We start from the raw sequence: 22,672 nt of genomic DNA, 5'->3' as shown, positions 1-22,672 counted from the left end.
TGCAGACGCAGGCGGGGCGGCGACGCGCAGGCGCGGGGAAGCGGGGCGGCGGCGCTGCAGGCACGGGCGCGACGGCGGCGTTGCAGATGCAGACGGGGCGGCGACGCGCAGGCGCGGACGCCAGGCGGTGGCGCGGGCGCTGGACGCGCGGCAAGCGCCGGCGACGCAGCAAGCGGGGGCGCGGGGCGGCTTGACCCTCGAGCAGCGGCACTGGAGGTCAAGCGGCGGCATAGGAGCTCGAGTGGCGGCCATTTCTCCTGCAACAAGGGAAGGCGGATGTGCGGTCGCCTCCCGTCAGCGCGCTCGTGCGCTCACTTTGGACCAGTCGTCGGTGTGGATGACCTCGGTGCTGTGGCTGACAGGTGGGCCCCCTGTCCACCTCAGCAGGTCAAACAACGACTAGGTTTAGTCTTCGCCACATAATCCCAGACAGACGGGTCCCACCCGTCAGTTTTCTGTTAGACGCAACTAAATTTCGAATCAGTGCAATCTGTTACTCACTTGCCGCAGAGTTGGTGGTCTTTTGTGATTTTTGGCAAAAGCGGTAGTTTTGCAGTACTCTAGCCACAATGTGGTGGCTTTCAGCAATTTACTCAGCCCATGACTACCCGTGAAGTGAGACATACCCATAGTTCAAAAAGTGCTAGGCGTTTTGCTATCACCTAGAGCCTAGGCACACTTAAGACAGTTAGAAAGTGCATGTTTATGCTTATGCTTATGGCCACCGCCTTGCACTTTTCTGACCAAAGCGCATGCTTATGCGCAGATTAAGCGCAAGGCGCTTTGCTATCACCTAGAGCCTAGGTGCACTTAAGCACCCACCTAGGTGTGCCTTTTTAACTATGGACATATCAATTCACAACTAAGCTAAATGTGATCCAGATTTAGCATGTGGTCACACCTATGGTTTTGTGAGGCACCTTCAAGGCTTCAACCAGTATCATAGTTACCCAGAGTTTTCACATAATTTTTGGGATCTAGTAATTGTCAAAATTATTAATAAGACATTTGTAATTGTGTCCTAATTGATTGGTTCTAAAGTGATTGTTCAGAGTTAGTTTTTGTATGTCAAGTGTATTCAAAACCTTTGTATTTTTGTTTTCTACTATATGCAGAACTTTGTATACTTTATCTTGAATTAATTCAGGCGTCTCAACAAGACTAGGAATAATCCACTATATGCAGTAAGCCTTTAGAAAAATGTCTGCACAGCATACTGAAGCAGTTCCTTCAATATTATGCGCTGTGGATTGTGCAGAAGGTGGCAAGTAACAAATATATATACATATATAAGGAGAATCTGAACGACACTTTGGGTAGATGCAAAGTTATTGTGAGGCTTTACAATAATTTTGCAGGAGCAAAATGCTGTAGAGACTGCCCAATCCCTTCATAGAGCTTCAGGTGCACCAAAACAAAAAGGAAATAAAAACTATAAAATGATAGTGATGAATCTTCAGAAGTAGAAGGCACCTGTGTAACAAACTTAAACCACTTCTTAGCTTTGTCTTTAAAAGAATGTTTAATATCTCCATCATACTGCTTAACTGCATCTCCTAAACCATCACTTTTGCCATGCTCCAACAGGCGTTCTGCCTCAATAATGGCCCTCCTCTGTTGCCCATGGCCATATATTATGAATTCAGATGTGCGCCCTAGCCTTCAAACAAATGTTGTAGAAATATTAGTTTTTAAAAAAAGGGACAAAATAAGCCAAGAACAAGTATCTAAGAGTTCACAACAACTTGTAGACTTAATAAACTGCAAGAAAGAGAAAGTGTATTGAAATGAGAACATAAAACACAAACAAGAAAATTATCAGATCAGCAAATTGATATAGCATTGCACATACTTTTCCATTAACAACTTTGTGAGACATTAAATTACAGTTAGAGATGATTGTAAGAGGTTCGCTTGGAAGAGCAAGGCCGTGACTATCACGGACCCGGCGTTCTCCGCGAACACGATCACTGCCAAGGTTTCCACAGGCTCAGATGCCCCTTGGTGGATGACGGTGGTCTACGGACCGCAGGATGATGAAGATAAAATTGTGTTTCTTCAGGAATTATGCGACGTCCGCAGCGATTGCCAGGGACCTTGGATGCTTTGCGGGGATTTTAACCTAATCTACCACGACAAAGACAAGAATAATGGCAATCTGAATAGGAGCATGATGGGCAGATTCCGAAGGCTGATCAACGACCTCACGTTGAAGGAAATATATCTCAATGGTTGCCGGTACACATGGTCGAATGAGCAATCCCCTCCCCCACCCACCCACCGTGGTGCACCTTGACAGGTGCTCTGCACTGCTGACTGGGAAGACGCCCATGCCGCTTGCCACCTTCGATGCCTCGCATTGGTGGTTTCTGACCACAGGCCATTGCTCTTGGATTGTACCCCTGTACCGGCTGCACATCGGCGATTCCACTTTGAGGATCTCTGGTTGCGCCTTGATGGTTTCCACGAGAGGGTGGCCACGGCCTAGAGCTCGATCGATGACGTCGACCCCTTCCGCCAGCTGAGGATTCAATTGCAAGCCACAGCACGGAAGTTGACGAATTGGAGTTCCCGATCTGTCGGGAACAATAGGAACAAGATGGCCATCTCACACGAGCTCATCTCGCGCTTTGACAAGGCTCAGGAAGACCGGATGTTGACGCTGCAAGAGGATTGGTTCCGTAAGCAGCTTAAGATTTCCTATCTTGGCTTGGCTTCTATGGAGCACACATTCGCTCGACAACGCGCCCGGATCACCAATCTGAAAGGACCGTGACGTCAATACCTCCTTCCACCGGCAATGCTCTTTCCGCCGGCTAAAGAACAAGATTTTTGGCCTCACCGTGGACGGCCAGGTGATCACCGAGCACAAGAGCATGAAGGAAGCTGCCTTCACGCACTATGATGTGCTCCTGTGCACCACCATCGACTGCGATTGCACGGTGGACTTGTTGGAGCTGATCGTGCCCAGTGACCTTGACAACCTCGACGCTCCCTTCAACACTGAGGAGATTTGGGAGACAATCAAGCGTCTGCCCACGCGCAAGGCAATCGGGCCGATGGCTTCACCACAAAGTTCCTGTGGGCCTGTTGGAGTATGGTGCGACAAGACTTTGTCGACGTCTTCCAACAGTTATATGAGATGAGAGGCCATGGCTTCTGCAGCCTCAACCAGGCGCTGATCACCCTGCTACCAAAGCACGCAGATGCGAGCACACTAAAGACCAAACGACTACCGGCCAATAAGTCTTATCCACCTAGTGGCCAAGATCTTTGCCAAAGTCCTCTGACTACGCCTAGCCCCAAAGCTGGATAGCCTTGTCAGCCGAAGCCAAAACACGTCCATCGCCGGTCGAAGTCTACATGACAACTTCATTCTAGTCAAGCAATCGGCCTGGATCCTTCACCAACCAGGTGCCCCGCGAGTCTTGGCCCTTCCTCTTCAAGGTCCTTCACCAATATGGCTTTGGGAATAGACTTCTGGAGTGGATCCCTATCCTACTATCATCGGTGAGCACACGCGTCCTGATGAATGGCGAGCCGGGCGCCCCTATCTGGCACCGCCGGGGGCTCCGCCAGAGTAATCGCCGTCGCGGGCACTCAATGTTGACACATTAGAATGGCTCATCAAGCACGCGATCGACCTGGGAATCATGGCTCAGCTGCACCCTAGACGTTCGATCCCCGTGGTGTCTCTGTACGCTGACGACGTGGTACTTTCCTACCATTGTTCGTCCAGCGACATCATTGCCAAATTTTGAAGTTCTTCGGCCGCGCCTCTGGCCTTATGGTGAATTACGCCAAGAGCTCCGTTGCATTGTGACACTGATGAGGCGACGACTGTGATCGCGCAACTAGGTTGTCCTATTGTCGAGCTATTGATCACCTACCACGGGATCCCCCTCGCAACACGACGACCTACCGCAGCCCAATTACAAGCCCTTTTTGATGGGATCGTCGGGCGACTCCCTGCTTGGAAGGCCAGACTGATGAACAAAACAGGGCGCCTCGCGTTGGTGAAATCTGTCATGGGTGCCATTCCTGAGCACCAGCTCCTCGCCTTCACGCCGCCAAAGAAGACGCTTCGTCAAAAATCGAGAAGATTCAACCCAGCTTCTTGTGGGTTGGCTGTGTAGCTGCCAACGGTGGCCTCTGCCACGTCAATTGGCGTCGTGTCTGCCGCCCCATCACGCACAGAGGCTTCGGCATCCAAGACCTAGAGTGTGTTGGCCTCGCCTTGAGGCTCCGCTGGCTTTGGTTCTCGCGCACCGATCATGAGCGCGACTGGAGTGGCTTGGAGCTGCAGTTGTCTACCAAGGAACGGGTGCTCTTCTTCGCCTCCACCACGATGACCATCGGAAACAGCTTAACTGCGTTTTTCTGGGAGGACCGCTGGATCAACTAGCAGTCGATAAGCGAGATCGCCCCAGCCCTCTACAACTGCATCCCCAAGCGCCGCCGTAAAGATTCGGATCGTCGCTGAAGATTTACAAGGGCATAACTGGGCACGAGACATCCACAGGGCCCTCGGCATACACGAGATTGACCGGTATCTGAAAGTCTGGCTGGCGATCAAGCACTTCTTGCTCTCGGACGCCCCCGACCAGCTTGTTTGGTAGTGGACGGCCACTGGCACCTACTCTGCTAGCTCCTGCTACCTCGCCACCTTCCAGTGATCCACGACTTGCTTCCCGTGGAAGCTCATATGAAAAATTGGTCACCGCTGCATGTGAAGTTTTTCCACTGGTTGGCCAACCAAGATAGGTGCTCGACTGCTAATCGCCTCGCTCGGCGTGGACTCCAATACCAGCCCGGATGCCCACTCTGCGACCAGGCCCCCGAGACGATGCGTCACCTCCTCCTGGAGTGCCCCTTCGCCAGGCAGACTTGGCATGAGATCCTCGCCTGGCTCAGGATGACCACCGCCGGCCCAATGAGGAAGAATCCCTCATGGACTGGTGGCTCAACGCCAAGCAGAACACGCCTACGCAGTTGCGCAAGGGTCTCACATCCATTGCCCTCCTAACACCGTGGATGATTTGGAAGCAGCGCAACGAGTGCGTCTTCGACGATGCCCAGCCTCTGATTCATGCCCTGGTCTCCAGGATCAAGGACGAAGTCGAGCAGTGGGCACGAGCTGGTGCTCATGGCCTTCGCGTCACCCTGTCACCTATTGAAGTGTATATGTGGATTGCCTAGCCCTTTCCATCAGTTCGGACTTTTGGTTGCATTGGCTAGTGCATGAAGCATAACATGGTACCAGAGCTAAGGTCTTGAGTTCAAGTCCTGGCTTTCGCAGTTTATCCAAAAAAATTGTTGCCCCCCTTTGTCCACGTATAGGCCTCTCGAGCCATACCTCTGAGTCTATCCATGTGTTGACTTTCTACGTCACACGTGAGAGGGGGTGTTGAAGTGTATATGTGGATTGCCTAGCCCTTTCCATCAGTTCGGACTTTTGGTTGTGTTGGCTAGTGCATGAAGCTTAACACCGCCCACCTGGGATGTACACTAGTTTCCCTGTATTTTGTTTGAACTCGGCCTCTTAGGAGGATCGTAACCCAACTCTATCTTTTCAATGCAATGAAACACAAAGTTCCTTGGTGTTTTCTCGGAAAAAAATGATTGTAAGAACTAAGAGGTAGTTTAATGCATCTCTGACATCTAGTTCATGGTTACTACTTACTACAGGTGAAAAGAGTCATCATAAGTAAATATTGACTCATAAGTAAAACTGAGGATAATATTTTTTTAGCTTCATTTTTATACAGTTCTATCCCATTAAGTTACTTCATAATTAAGTCAATATCTGACAACAGAAAATGCATACTTTTCAGCATGGGTCCTGCAAAGCTGCAAGCAGAAGGAGTGAAATGTGCTTATTATGATCTCTTTGGCAACTGCCTTCCCGACCACTGCCCCTATCCGGTCCCTCATTTCTGAGGCAGCAGCAGTTGTGAATGTCATAGCAAGGATGTTCGATGGTGGAATTCCCTGGTCGTACAATAAACGGAGAAATATGACTGTGTGACCTTCAAATATCACTACATGCTAATTTTGTAGTGAACATATGAAAGAGCGCACTCTACCTCTTTGAGCAATGTGAGAACCCTGCCGACCATTGTAGAAGTCTTGAGTCATGCCAGTTACAAAGAAAGTCAATATAGATAAAAGTGCGGAAATGATCACAAGATAAGAGGTCTATGGAGCTCAGTTAAAGAGTGCCATCTTATTATATTTAAGTCACGGCATAATGAAACTGTGTGCAGATAAGAGACACAATTCAGACCGTTTTAAAAATGTAAATCCAAGGACTGCACTTGCATCATTTTCTTGAACACTACATTAGTGCGCCAGAAGAAGTTTGCAAATACGATATGAAGTTACTTAAACAGACAAACAAATAAGAGTGAAACATATGAGTAAATTGCTTTCTGTTCTTCTAACTGTCCGGAAGGATATAGGCTACTGTCTTGGGAATAAATGGTGCAACCTTTGTGCAGAGTTTCTTCTACTATAATTGGTGCACATTTTTAGATGTGAATTCAAGCAAAAATAATATTCATGGAATATATTTTACTTTGTAGGTAGGATTTCTGTCGTAATGGGACAGATCATGTTAGTTCTGATTTCATTTGGAATCAATAATTAATTGCATCAAAATATCAGCTATAACATCCTTGGGAAAATAATATCAGCTATAACATTCTTGGGAAAATAATATCAGCTATAAGAACAGAAGATACGAACTTATTAACTCATCTGATACTGATAATCTTATTTTTCTTAAATCATCTTAGTAAAAAAAAGGTAAATCACGAAAACAATTGGTCTCAGTGGACACAAGCAACAGAAATTATTGGTCTTAGTTGACTTTTTGGATATCGAATTTGGGAAAACCAATATTGTGGAAAGAGTTAATCACATTATAATTATACATATTCACTGTAATGAGAACTAAGATATTGTATCCAGAAACACGAAATGTATATTGTACTCCCTCCGTCCGGAAATACTTGTCATCAAAATGAATAAAAGGGGATGTATCTAGATGTATATTAGATACATCCCCTTTTATTCATTTTGATGACAAGTATTTCCGGACGGAGGGAGTACAATTTATCCAAATTAAGACAAAAATTGTACCTTTCCACTTCCTGGACCTGCAACGATCATTAACGGAACAGCAACATCACTGCATGCAGCTTTCCTCTGCTTGTCGTTTAGGGAGTGCAAATACTCATAGTACTTCCTTGGGGCACACCCTTCATTTTCCTCCATTTCTAGTCCCATCTCCCCAGGCTCCTCCTTGCCCTTGGCAGCAGACATGGCAACCTGCCCCTTATGGATGACATCGACCTCCCCCAAGAGTGCATCAACAACCTTAATATCTCCAAGAGAAGAGTAATCAAATAAACTGGTTTAGTTATTTGGTTCCAGACCAAACCTACTCAATTCCTTCCAAGATTCAGGAAGCAAGAATTCCATGATGCCCCAAAACTATAGAACTTTCCCCTGTCTAAAATTAAGAAGCAAAGTTATACCTCTCCTCCCTCCTCCGCAATGGATATTACTGGAGGGAAATCAACACATAATGCTACTGAGCCATCTTCTACGTACACCACATCTATCTCATCCTGGTTGATCGCCGAAGATGTGACGTAGTGCTCCTGGTTCATCTCAGAAGATGTGACATGGTGCTCCTTGCTGATGGCATTGACATTGATTTCCCAGAAAGTGTCCTCCAACTGAATTTCTCTCAAAAGAAGACAACGTGATAAGCTCCTTTGCAATGTACTGGCTACCTAGTTCACTTCTAATTTCACAAAACCAACATTATTCTCTTAAGATTCTTAGTTGTTGACGTATAATGTGTTGCGTAGTCTCTTTCATCAGATCGGTCTTTTGGTTGCATTGGCTAAAGCATGCACTTCTACATGGTATCGAGCCAAGAGGTCTTGAGTTCAAGACCCGGCTGGCGCAATTAAATTGCAGCCCACTTTCGGTCCACGTTTAGGCCCGAGGGAGCCACACGTGAGGGGGGGTGTTGACGTATAATGTGTTGCCTAGTCTCTTCCATCAGATCGGTCTTTTGGTTGCATTGGCTAGAGCTTGCACTTCTACATTAGTGTTAGGTAGGGGAAAACATGACTTAAAGGAAGTTACAAATGCTTTCGGATTTAAAGGAACCGGGTTCAAATTAGAACTAAAACCACGACAAGAATTCCATTATGAAAACGGAGGGAGTAGCACTTCGTAGAATTTCCAAAGTTTCCCCACCAGATCAATGAAAGCAAAAGGCACACATGCCCCATGGATATTCACATACCTTAACACAGTCATCTGCGATGGATATAGCTGGCAGAAACGAATCATCACCACAGGACAGAACCGAGCTTTCCTCTTCCACCATCTCCTTCAGCTCCTCATCCTGGCTCTTGGCAGCAGGCTGAGCATCACACTCCTCAAAAATGGCAGCCTCCGTCCAGAATGCGTCCTCAAGCTAAATTCAATCAAAAAAAGAGAATAATGAAGTGAGCGCTTTATTGAAATTACCACCTAGGCAATCCTAATTAATCGGAATAACACATCAAGAACAGATTATCCTCGGATTGAGTCAGCATTTCCTTTCGTCGGTTCTTATCTCTCCCTAACAAATCAATCTTTTGCATAAACGAATTTGGATATGCCTTGGCTCTCCCTATTCTATTTCCAATTTCAAAACAACTTAGAAAGGACCAAAGGTATACCGTTCCGCACTCTGGTCCGGCGTGGGTTGCTGCCGCCACAACGATCGGCCCTCGCTCCACCGTCGAATCTTTCTCCCTGCCCTTATCTTTCCCGGCCATGGACCGCGAGTGCTCCTCGCAGATGGCGTCCACCTCAAGCAAGAACGCCTCGTCCATGTCGTCGTCCTCTAGAAGGAACCCGCAAGACTTGGGCACCTTGGGGAGGGGAGTGATGTACCCGTAATCGATGCCCTCCACGCCGCCTGCGGATCCGGGCTGCTGCAGGGCGTTGCCCGTGACATCGGCAAGCGGCCGGCGAGGCGGCGGGCATGGAGACTGCAGCGGCCGCTTGCAGGGGAGCAGTCGGGAGGGGTTGGAAGAGCTGCCGTAGTGGGGCGGAGCAGGATAAATGTTTTCCTTCCAGCGCGACATGGATGCCGTCGAGATCGCCGGCGGCGAGGGTTTAGGTATTTGGGGCGGCGGTGTGGGCGGGACGAGGTGGGTTTTTTTTCTTCATTTCGATTCGAAGAGAGCGCGGTTTTTGGGTTTTTTATTTATTTTGTTGAGCGCGGAAAGAGAGCACGTTAAATTTGGATAAATGGAACGAACAAAAAGTTGAATGAGTGGAAACGGGTCACATAGGCTTGTGTCAACTTAGTAAAATGCACTACAGGTCATTAAACTTGTTCATCATTGCCTCAAAAAAAAACTTGTTCATCATGGTCATTTTGGTCATTGTATTCAAAGAATGGCATGTTACGACGATTGTACTTGCTCACATGGACTCATATCGTCACTTTCTACATTTTGGCCCGTGTTGTCACTGAGTCGCTGCTGTTTTTTGCAGATGAGCCCTCTCATCGATTAGTTTTATGTTTAGAGGCGCCTTGATCACATCTATTGGTAAAGGAAGAGGAAGACACCAAGGGCGTAATTCGTCGAGCGATGGCACAGACCCACCGGTATATGGTAAGTCGTCTTGCCTCACTTCTCTTTCCCATGTTTCGAACGAAAATGAGGCGATTTTTACTCCATCTTGATGGGTTGATCCATGATCCTAACATATAGGAGTCCGCATTGCCGATCGAAACGTGTTTTGATGGTCGGCTTTGTTGCAGCGACGGTAGTTGATTAGGGTTTTGAGAGAGGTTTGTTAGGGTTCCTATTAGGGATAATTAATTTCTTGAATCAAGGTTGATGGATGTTTGCCTTGCACAATGTTGATTCCCGCAGTTTGAATTTCTCTATGGAGTTCAATGCATGTGGTTATTTTCTTGGTACTAGATGGAACAGGCATATGTGAATGGGAAGCCAATTTGGTATGATAACCTTCATGTGGACATTTGGTCAAATCTTGTCGTGGAACACTTTGGGTATGAAAACGGCAGGAAGGATTAAAGCCTATTGTTGTGTGCCACTGCTATCGAAGAAATCGGTTGAGACAGATAAGAGATGATGATGACACAGACAAATGTGTGATTTTGTCTTAATTGTTTACCATTGAGGGATGGACCAAAAGCTCGTAGCTTCCGAGTATAATGAATGCTCGATTGCTCGACTCATTAAAATCAAAGCTCGCTTATTAATGAACAGAGCCAATGACCGATTTCAACTCGCTCAAGCTCGTTAAGCTTCGTTAAGCTTAACGAGCTTGAGCTAACGAGTTTTACGAGCAGATCGTCAAGCTCGTTAGTACATCACAACACATATTTTCATCTTTGTTACAACATTTTATGTTAATCAACATAATCGACCCAACCTAGCCCACAGGAGGCAGCATATTAGTGTACCTACTCCTGTAGTCACCATCTTTCTTCATAAAAACCATACCTACACTCTCATCTCGTAGACTGTAACACATCGTAGTTTGTTAACGAGCGCTCGGGAGCGCTCACGAGCTTAACAAGCTTTAAATGAATAGAGTCGAGGAGGGTTTTGTGCTCGTTAAGCTTAACAAGCTTAATGAGCCGAGTCTTAACGAGCACGAGCTTAACGAGGCGAGCAGCTCATTAATCCAACCCCATTTCCTACAACTATTTCTTGACCACGATGACAGCATTAACTCGAAAAAACAGAGATGACGTGGTACTTTTCCCAGTAGCATAGTTGCCACTAGTTCTTAGGGCCTGTTTGGTTCTTATCCTTGCTTGCGTGCCTGACAAAAAGGAACGCCTGGACATAGCCTGAGATTCAAAAGATCTGTGCCTGGCTAGGCATGAGGTGTTTGGATGCAGCCTGGTCTGAAGAAAGCTTATTGGAAAAACTCATTGACTTGAGGCCTGGTTCACCCGAAAAAAGTAGCCGACAAGACTAGCATTAGCGCCAGGCAGATGCTCAGGCATCCAATTTCTATGGCCTCGGGCCAGGCTAAGCAATATGCCTAGTTTATGCGCCAGGCTAAGTAAGACATTCGTCACCAGGCCAGGCTGCTTTGGGATACTGTGGACAGAAACCAAACACTGCTCAGGCAGTTTCCAGCCAAGGTCCAGGCCAGGCATGTTGGAGCGAGGACACAAAACAAACATGCCCTTAGTCCAACAAAGTGTAGGCTTAGTGCTGTGATAACCCACAAGTATACGGGATCGCAACAGTTTTCAAGGATAGAGTATTCAACCCAAATTTATAGATTCGACGCAAGGGGAGCCAAAAAATATTTGAAGGTATTAGCAGCTGAGTTGTCAATTCAGCCACACATGGAGATTAATTATCTGCAGCAGAATGATTAGTAGCACAGTAGTATGATAGTTTTTATGATAGCAGCAGTAGTAACGGTAACAGTAATAGTGATAGCAGTGATATTGTAGCAGTAACGATAGCAGTAGCAATAGTAGTAACTTAGCAAGAGCAATATATGATAAATTCGTAGGCATTGGATCGATGACTCGTTGGGTGATATTCATCATGAGACAATATAACCTAGGGCGATACGGCACTAGCTCCAGTTCATAAATATAATGTAGGCACGTATTCCGTAAATAGTCATACGTGCTTATAAAATGAACTTGCATGCCATCTTTTGTCCTACCCTCCCGTGGCAGCGGGATCCTATTGTAAACTAAGGGATATTAAGGCCTCCTTTTAGTAGAGAACCGGAACAAAGCATTAGCACACGGTGAATACATGAACTCCTCAAACTACGGTCATCACCGGGAGTGGTCCCGACTGTTGTCACTCCAGGGTTGCCGGATCATAACACGTAGTAGGTGACTATAACTTGCAAGATCGGATCTAGAACATGAATATAATGGTGATAACATAAACAGTTCAGATCTAAAAACCATGGCATCCGGGCCCAAAGTGACAAGCATTAAGCATGGCAGAGTCATAGCAACATCAATCTCAAAAGATAGTGGATACTAGCACTACAAAAAAAGACACATCCGTGACATTTTGGGCCGAACGAAACTTTTCTGTCATATATATGACACTTCTATGACGATAATTGTGACAAAACCCGGTATCATCATAGATGTGGTGGCTCCTACTTCTATGACAAAAAATCATGACAGAAAATGGGCTTTTCGTCCTGGGCGGGCCGGAGACGCAGCTGCATGACATTCTTTGGGCCATCCATGATGGAAAAAACCGTGGTAGAAGCGAGGGCGAGGAAAATTTTGGGGAGTTCCCAGTTACGGTGGGTCGTCGGGGGCCGAGCGATGCTCATTTCTCTCGTACACGTACGTGCATGTGTGCGAGGCATTGGCTCTAACTGAACCCGAGCGAGGCGTTGGGCTATAACTGAACCCGAGTGATTGCACTACAGGCTACGCATTACTGAACCCGAGCGATCGAACGATGGCTGTTAACTGAACCCGATCGAGCGATTCCTTTGCTACTGCTGCTAACTGAAGCCAATCGATGCTGCCTCTCTGGATGAACAGTGAGCGTTGCGGGGGGGTTGGATGACCAGTGAGCGATGGCGTTGCCTCTGGATGAACAAGACCCCGTGGTGTGGAGGGCTGGATGAACAGGACGACCCCGTGGAGGGCTGGATGAACAGTAGACGGTGGAGGGGTGCCCGTGGAGGGGTGGTTGAACAGTAGCCGGTGGAGTAGCGCGCGGTGGAGGCTGGATGAACAGGAGCCCATGGAGGCTGGAGGAGGTTGACGGTAGCCCGTGGAGGCTGGAGGAGGTCGACGGTGGAGATGAACAGTATCCCGTGGAGTCCCGTTTTGCGGTACGCCACACCCCTCCCGATGAACAAGACCGCCGTTTCGACCGTAGCGCTCCAACACAAGTCCGTTTAGTCCATTTTGCGGTACGCCACACCCCTCCCGATCAACAGGACCCCCGTTTCGACCGTAGGAGGTTCGTTTCCTCCGTTTTGCGGTACGCCAGACCCCTCCCAATGAACAAGATCCCATTTCGAACGTGGCCGGTCGAACACAAAGACGTTTCCTCCATTCTGCGGTATGCCAGGCCTCGTTTCCATCGCCTGTTCTGTCCAAGCCGGTTGGCTCCAACGCGTTCCGTTGCCTCCCGATGAACACGACGCATTCCGTTGCCTCCCCATGAACACGACGACGACGATGTTTCTCCGTTCTGACCCAGCCATGTACATGAGCCCTGGCCGTACGTATGCGCGAGTAGGCGTTCGAGACCCCGCCCGTATGTACGTACATGGCCGTATTTTCTTTCTTGCACCCTGGCCGTTGTACGTACGTGTACATGCTACATGCGTGCCTCTACTACGGCACGTGTGCGCCTCTACTATGACACGTGCGTGCCTCTAGAACGACCAGTATGTACACAGACGTTCACGACCAGAATGACAACGCTACGTACGCTTTGACCAGGTGAGTTCCGACTTTCACGCACTTCCTTGCTTGCGAAGATGTAGCTGGTGGGTCCCAGCAGTCAGGGGGGCGAATCGTTTTTTTGCCCGGGCTTCCTTGTGTGCGAAGATGTAGCTGGTGGGTCCCAGTAGTCAGGGGGAAACGTTTTTTTCGCGAAATACGGTGGCCCGTTCAGTGGGTCCCCGCTGTCAGGTGGAGGAATAATTATTTTGCGCGTAATAAGGAGGCACTTCCTTGCTGCGATCGTGGACCCAGCTGTCAGCCTCTCCACGTACAGTCCACGTCCGATGGAAGCCATTCCTTGACCATGTTGACCACGCGCACCGAGAGCATGAGGGCTGTGGACGACGGCGAGGCCCTGGAAGGGGACAACGCGGAGCCGGGGAAGACGCGGCAGTGGATGCCCACGCGTAGAGGAGTACGAGGGTTCACTGGTTCGCTGCGGTGTGAGGCTGCCGTCGCCGCAGAATAACATGGGGTGTGGGTGAGTAGAGGGATGGCCTGGCCAGTGGTGGGAGTAGTAGGGGCTGTGAGGCCTTCGCCGCATCGTAGCCGGCCACGGGAGGTAGGAGCATGAGGCACGACCGGCGCTGGTTTGGGCGGCTGGAACAAGAAGACCAGAGGTTGAAGAAGCACTACGGCCGTTGGATGGACATCGTACGGTCACTGGAGCTAGAATCGTGCATATTGACTAAGTTGACAAAGCCCTCCGTCCCCGTCAACTTAGTAGGCCCACAAGTCATCCTGCCACTATACTGGGTCCTAGCTAACAGGGGGAGTATTCTTTTTTTTGTGCGTAATAAGGAGGCACTTCCTTGCATGCGAAGATATAGCTGGTGGGTCCGAGCTGTCAGCGGTGGTAACATTTTTTCATGAAATACAGAGGCCCTTTCGGTGGGTCCCTGATGTCAGGTGGAGGAATCATTATTTTGCGCGTAATAAGGAGGCATTTCCTTGCATGCGGCCGTGGACCCAGCTGTCGGCCTCTCCACGTACAGTCCACTTCAGATGCATGTCCGTCGTTGACCACGTTGACTAGGCCGCGCCGAGAGCACCAGGACGGTGGACGACGGCGAGGCCTAGGAAGGGAACGACACGGAGGCAGGGAAGACTCGGCAGTTGTTTCCCACGCGGAGGGGAGTACGACTGTACGAGGGTTTACTGGTTTGTCTGCCGTTACCGGAGAATAACAGCAGGTGTGGGTGAGTAGAGGGATGGCTAGGCCAGCGATGGGAGTATGGTGGGGCGGTGAGGCCTGCGCGACAGCACATCCGACCGCGGGGAGGAGGGAGCAGGCAGTCCCACCGGCGCTTATTTGAGCAGCGGGAGCAAGAAGAGCAGAGATTGAAGAAGCACGACGGCCGTTGGATGGACATCCAACAGTCACTGCTTGTGCGTCAACCTTTTTTTAGGAAAGCCTCAAATATGTGGAAAACAGCATACAAACCATATACCATTATTTCTAATAATTTACAGCCTATTTGCTAATTTTAAGGTTTTTTTAGCCCATATTCTTTTTGTTAGCATTATAGCCCATATTGTGGCCACGGTTAAAAAATTATACGAAATTTTGCATATTTCGGTGCGGTCCAAACTATTTTTAATCCCGAAATTTCGACTCACATTCAAACTGATTTTAAAAATAAATGTATATCAATATAAAATCCAACAAATTCTCCACGCATAAAAATTAATGTAATTTAAAATCTCGAAATGAAAAAAAGATATTTGAAACTAATTGCCGGTTTGATGCGTTTTAAAAATGTACAGCCCATTTCTCATTACTGATGGGCCATTTTCTCGGCCAGCCGAATGAAAGCTCTCCTCGTCTTGAAAGATTTGCAGCCCAACAGGCCTGACAAAGCGACTTACTTGGCAAATCACAAAAAAACTAGGCTGTGGCCATGAACCCAGTTGTCAGCCTCTCCACGTACAGTACTCTTCCGATGGAATGTCGTTGACCACATTGACCACGCCGCGCCGAGAGCACCAAGGCGGTGGACAACGGTGAGGCCTAGGAAGGGGACGATGCAGAGCCAGGGAAGACGCGGCAGTGGATGCCCACGCGGAGAGGAGTACGAGGGTTCATTGGTTCGGCTGTGGTGTGAGGCTGCCGTCGCCGCAGGGCCTGGCTAGCAGTGGGAGTAGTAGGGGGCGATGAGGCCTCAACGGCAGCACAGCCGGCCACTGGAGGCAGGAGCAGGCGGTCTCCCCGGCGCTGTTTTGGGCGGCTGGTGCAAGAAGAGCAGCGATTGAAGAAGCAGCAGGACCGTTCGATTCAAATCGATTACTGCTGCTAGAATCGTTTGTTGACTAATTTGACAAGCCCTGCGTACGCGTCAACTTAGTAGGCCCACAGGTCAGCCTCCCAACCGATGAGCCCCAGATGTCAGTGGGAGGAATCATTTTTTTCGCGTAATAAGGAGGCAGTTGATTTCATGCGGCCAGGCCAACGGAGGGAGTAGGGTGGGCCGGGGAAGCCTGCGCGGCATCACAGCAGGCCACAAGAGGAGGGAGCAGGTAGTCCTGCCGGTGCTAGTTTAGGCGGCTGGAGCAGGAAGATCAGAGATTGAAGAAGCACGTCGGTCGTTGGATGGACATCCAACAGTCACTGCTGCTAGAATCGTGTGTTCACTGACAAAGCCTTGCGTAAACAAGTCAGTCTCGAAATCTGTGGTGTGTACAACCCATTTGCTATTATTTTTATATTTTTTACTCATTTTATAATTCATATGGAATTTATTGCAGCCTGTTTTCCATTTTTAGAATTGCTGGCCATTTTCTGGTCAGTACCAGGGTCAAAAAATTAACTAAATATGTGGAAAATTTTGAAAATTCGCAATTTTTTGCTGGGGAACGAAATATTCTTAATCCAAAAATTAATAGCCATACTAAAACAAATTTAAAAATAAATTAGTACTATATCATGTTAAATCCAATGAAATACGTATAAGATATCAGTGAAGAACAAAAACAAAAAAGAAACTAATATCCCATTTGCTATAATTTTTTTGGAATTTTCAAGCCCTTTTGATATTACTTTTAACAGACACTGACCATACTCTTTGGCCAGGACGGAATGCATCCCTCCTCGTCTTGAAAGATTTGCAGCCCAGTAATTCGGAGAAAACAAATAGGCCTAGGTTGGGTATTCTTCAAAAAGAAATATTGGGCTACCTATTTTCCCAAAGAACTGGTGCATGAGCATTTAGCTTTATTTATTTATTTACTTATTTATGTTTAGGGGACCATGAGCATGTACCTGGGACGGATTCATGTGAGAGCCTCCCTTCAAATTAGTTATGGGCTTGTCTATTGGGCTTCATCAGTGGGCTGCATGTTATCAACAAGTGGAAAATGTGTTCCGTACGAAAAATAGTATGCGCTACGTACGGTACGGGGCACTAAAGGATCGAACCGTGCAACGACTTCCAAAATATTGTGTTTGTCGTTCTAACAACACATTTATTCAACCAACAGACGAAATATACTACTTATTGTACATTGAAAACAGCAGCAGCAACAACCAGGGTTGCGGGTGCAACAGAAGCAGTAAGCAGGCCAGAAGAGTGAAGACGCAGCTCTCTCTTCCAAACCAAACATCAGCCATCATTACAAAAGGGTTACCAAACAAGAACAAGTGTATGCATCAAACTAAATAAAGATCCTACTACACCAAATGTACGCATCTAACTAACTGGCTCAGTTAGACGTTACTATTTATTAAGCTGTGGAGATTGGCTGACGGCTTGAACCAGATGGGTGCCTGACGGGGGAAAGTCCAGCCAGCAGGTCGAAGTCTGATACTTGCAACCCTCTCTTATACTTTGGGATGCAGAGCGTGGCGGCACATATTAGGGTATGGTGCATGCAGAAACACATGGTACGCTGTGTACACACAGTTTTGCCTCATGAACAAAATCGCGCTGCCATCATGATCCTTGCCGTCGGTTATCTCCTGGTTAATCGGATAATTCAGTCTGACAAATAGAGAGCGTGTACCAAGGCTACTTACCAGCCTCCAGTCAAAAATTCCTAAAGGCCCAGAGAAGTTGGGATCCTGCTCAAAGACCTTGCAGTGACTGTGATTGTATTCCGCGAAACAACACGTCCGGTACGTGCGAACGATCATCAATCGTTCGCCGCCGTCTGATCGAGCCAGGAACCACCTGCAACTGCCATGCCGCTTTTCTTTGAAAGGTTCTGGGATTAGGAAGGGTAGGGACACCAGGCGGCCTACAACATCATATCAAGTTGGAGTCAAATAAAAAAGGGCTCTTGATTTAGTCAATCTTAAGAACAACATGTTATGAGCATGAATATTTTTTCAGTAAATGTTGACAGTAATATAAGCAAGCCGTCATGATATCATAGAAAAGTAACATGCTGCTGTAACAGCCGATTGTAGCGATGACTGGAGTAGGCCAGCAATACGTCCAGCCATAGAAGGAGTCGACAGCGTAAATGAACTCCTTGTGTTCAATGGCATCAGAGAACCATGGAGGATGTATGATCCTGCGATGGACGTGCAGATTTATCCACTTACCGTAGTGACCTGTCAGATAGGTGAGACTGTGGTTGAAGAACGCAATTAGCCTGAAGTCTTTATAATTCGCAGATCTTGTGGGCACTTGGTAGATTACAACCTTGAGCAAATCAAACTTGGTATCATGTTGCCTACTGTAAGATTCTGAGTATTCTGGGCCGCGGTGCCAAAGCAGTGCAGTGTTAATCGAAGGAAGGGGGATCTATCACCGGGTGAAGACCTCCACCAGCATCCAGCTGCCGCGACCGTCGACGAGCACCATCCAAGACGTGTTCATGCCAACCCAGTACATACCGTTAATGTAGTTGAGGGTGATGGGGATCGGATCGCAGTCAAGGGGGTTGATGCTCGCCACCCTACGATCGTTATGCTGCGTGACATGCCGTTTCTGAAGATTAGGCGGCATCAGCAAGCAAGGAGCTAGCTTAAAAAGCTCCGGGCCTGAGGGCTTTGAGTAAATGGTACAACCCCGACGAGCACGCAGCGAGCGGCAAGGTACTGAGATTGTCCACACGCGAAATAATGAGCTTGATTACCTTTGTGGGGAGCGAATTCCAGCCACTCTTTCGGCGGACGCTGCTCGGTTCTGCCATTATTAGTGCTTGGGTTTCGGACGAGGGGGGGGGAGGCGCCTTAGCGGGGATGGAAGAACGAGCAAAGATGGAGAAGCGAATATGTGTTGCAGGAAGTGGACAGGTGATGATGACTACAGCACGCCGCTTGACTTACGAGACACATACCAACAGCGTAGGGTCATATCAATGCCAGACAACTTGCTTGAGTGATCATAGTACTGGTACTCCCTACAGTACCTACCACAGTACTATGCCCTAACTTGCTTGAGTAGAGTAGTAGAGTAGGACTCTGCTCTACTACTAGCACGGGAGGAGTAGTATGTTCTAATCTAAATTAGTTACAAACTTCAATGCCCGAGCGTGGAACGACTATGAACCATGCTCAAATACGGTGTCTACGTGGTGTTTGGAATTATATGCAAAAAAATAGCAAGATGCTCGTGCATTGCACGTCACACCATCATCACCAACTCGGTTTTTTCTCTACTCCTACTCCTATAAAAGACTCAGTTGGTGATGATGGAGGCGAGGAGGCGTGTTCAGCCGGGCGTGCAGCGAACGGCGCAGTACTATTCGATTTGTTATAAAACAAAGAAGAGTAGTAGAGATAGAGACTTAGGGAGGAGCACGAGGTTGTGGGAGATAAGGATGAACGAGGCAAGACCTTATCTGTAAATGTGGAGAGAGGTGCGGGTATCTTTTGTAAAATTGTCATAGTTGGCTTTCTATCCGTCAGATATAGATCGGACGGTCTATATTACAAGATGGCAGGCATACCATCACCACCAACTCGGTTTTCCATAAGAGTAGATAGATATAGATAGATAGAGACTAGGGAGTACTAGTAAGCACACCATCTATTGCTTCGTGTGCTACTCCTGCGCTCCATTCGGCGGCCACAACGTCCCCCACAGCCACTCCCTCCCGCGCTCCATTCGGCGGGCACTGTTGAAATTTGGGGAACGCACTCTCGCGACTGCTGGCAGCCACGACTTCACCGACGATGACTTCTTCCCCGACCTCGACAACCTCTTCCTCAATGACATGGGCAACAACCTCAACGCCAACAGTGCTGCTCCCATTGCACCATATGTGTTTCTATCCTTCTTGTTCAAAATCATGGTAGAATTCATGTTTCTACTCTGTATCCTACTACTATGCTAGTCCACATGATTAGTTTCATCTCTGTTATAGTCGTCATGATTTATTTTGTGCTTATTCAGATTAAATCTCGTGGTAACTTGCTCATATATTCAACTAGCGCAACGTCCCCTACAGCGACTCCCGTTTCATGGACGGCCTGGTCAATGCCTCCAAGGAGCCCTTCGTCTACTGCTATGAGTGCCTGATGCCGTTTTGGGGCTCGCCGACGGACATGGTGCATCACCTCACGGATGCGTGCAACGGTCACTACTGGCCCTTGGCGGAGAACATCAAGTACGAGACGTGCTACCCATTCACCATGCCGGAGTCGCTGGAGGATCACTGCCGCCTGCTAGTCTCGGAGGAGGACGGTAGCATCTTGATCTTGATCGTGGGCACCGGCAAGGCCCGCGCAGGCCGCTGCCCCATCTCTGTAGTGTGCGTCAGGGGCGACGCCGCTGACGCTGACACTGACACGAGGCCGATGTACGGGTGTGTGGTCAGTGTTACTACCCCTTCGGGTCACATGGGCGGTGACACCGGCCTCATCGAACGGACTTGGACTCTAGGGAGCTGGGACTATCCCGCCGATGTGGACTTGGAAAACCCATGGCATCCTTTACCTGCCGACGCGATGCACGGGGACTCCAAGGAGGTTCACCTGGACATACGCATTATCAAGTTAAATGTTGATCATTAGTCTTCGCTCAATGTAATCCGCTGTCTAAGCATGTGGAGACTTCCATGCATGATCATGCTCTATTGGAGTATCGCGCATGAATAAAAGTGTATCCGTTTATGGTTTAGTCTAGAATCTTCCATGTATGAATTTTTACTACAGTATTGGTGAAAGACTTACGATGAACCATTTCTTACATCTCCTCTGCCCCCTTGCAAGTCATCCTGATTTAATCCCTCCGTCTAGGTGTATAAGGGCATGGTTAATATTACTTAATAGTATAGCCAACTGTTGACTATAAGAAAGTGCCATGTCATCTGTAGCCAACATGTATAACAATCGATACTCAAAAACTAATTCTTAAAGATCATTTCTTGCAAAGCACAATAAGTGTTATTTCTTCACAAGTTTTGGAAGCAGGTTGAACAGTTGAACGCTTTTGTTTGCAAAAGATACCTTTTTATCTTTCACCCGGATGTTTCTGAGCTCTTGAGATGAAATAATATCCGAAGAAACCTATCGATACCCGTTACACATGAGATGACCCCCACATCCTTTGTCAAAATAAACAACTCCCCGATCAATGCATTTCACTCTTCGGTGCATGCACGGGCACCTTACTACTATACATTAGTATGACCAAAAATTGAACTAACATTATATATAGTACGATAAATGCTGATGCATGTCACCTAAAATTATATCATTCAAAACTATGTTCAAATACGAATCCAACGATATAGTTTTTGTTGACAGGCACTAACGTTTTGTCAGTTAAATCTTCAGTAAAATTCAATGGGGGATAAACCACGACCAATGTAGTAGTACTAGTGTAGAGGGCGGTGCTGCATGGGAGTCTCACCTCTCACCCCGCTCATGGCACGGAAGTAAAGCCGTCATATCACAAAACCCAACCACTCCCAATAATAAGTGGCCTGGTAAAATAAACGGACAAGCAACCATCACATCCCTTCATCTTTTTTGCATTTCATCTCTCTGCATTTACTTTCTCCGGTTCATCTCGCACACTCGATCCCTAGCTACTAATCCTAGGGCCAGTTCTTTTGGCGGCTTCCCCAACTTTTCCCATAAGACTAGTCACAGTGGAGAGTAACAATAAGGCGCCTCACTCATTTATTTGGGTTTCTAAACTACTACTCCGTCCTGGTTTATTCCTCACCATTGTAATTTGTGCTAAATTTTGACCAAAGATTTAACTGATAAAATGTTACTCCCTCCGTCTAGGTGTGTAAGTCATCTTATGAAAACCAAATAATCCCAAAACACTTAGGCGCGGTGCATTAACTTCTACCTCGTTTCTTGTTTCTTGACATATCAACAAATAAGAGATAAAAAGTGTGCATGCTTTTAATGACTTGAGACTATCAAACGAGACATGCAGTGGTTAGTTCATTGCATGCAATACTATTAATTAGCAAATAAACATTAACGTTTCTCGTTTTCCCCTCCTCCTTGGTCACGGTGCACAGCCTAAGATGACTTACTCACCTAGACGGAGGGAGTAGTGCATGTGACATGCACTAACATTTCATTAGTTAAATTTATGATCAAAATTTGACACAGATTACAATGGGGACCAATAAACCAGGACGGAGGTAGTAGTTATGGGATTACTAATCTAGAATCCTAAAAGAACTGGCCCCTGGTACTCATACTAGTAGTAGTACTCAAGTTGGGATTCCGATTGCACGGCACAACTTGTTAGGCAAAAAATTCGATACAGGGTGTAGGAAGCGGTTTGGGAATTTGCATGCCTTTCCAACCAGTGAGATACTCCGTACAAAGTACGACAGAGAAATAACCATAGAGAAGGAAGCTAAAAGTAAACAATCAAACGAGCATTTTTGCATTTGTTTTACATTGAATTGTTTCACAAGCTTGACTAGTGTTGTTTTTCTACTTTTACAAAAACCGCATCGTAATGTTAAAATGTGCATTTGCACGTACATAAGTAATAGTAGTACTCCCTCCGTCTAAGTGTATAAGTCTTCCCTCCTTCTTGGTCAGGGTGCACAACCAAAGATGACTTATTGACCTGGACAGAGGGAGTAGCACAGTCTGCAAGCATATATCGAGAGAGACGTGTGGTGCAATAGTATATAGTAAAGTTTGTGCTATATGACGTGTTCATGCCAACCCAGTACATACCGTTAATGTAGTTGAGGGTGACGGGGATCGGATCGCAG

General features: G+C 47.4%; 1 pseudogene; it reads right to left on the bottom strand.

Moving 5' to 3' along the window:
- Positions 1-9,218, bottom strand: part of LOC119363568 — a 21,437-nt pseudogene extending 12,219 nt beyond the window's left edge.
- Positions 9,219-22,672: the final 13,454 nt, after the last annotated feature.

The sequence above is a fragment of the Triticum dicoccoides genome, chromosome 2B, assembly GCF_002162155.2.
Source record: "Triticum dicoccoides isolate Atlit2015 ecotype Zavitan chromosome 2B, WEW_v2.0, whole genome shotgun sequence".
NCBI lineage: Eukaryota > Viridiplantae > Streptophyta > Magnoliopsida > Poales > Poaceae > Triticum > Triticum dicoccoides.
The sequence above is the reverse complement of the archived record's forward strand: the minus strand, read 5'-3'. Positions and strand labels throughout refer to the sequence as shown.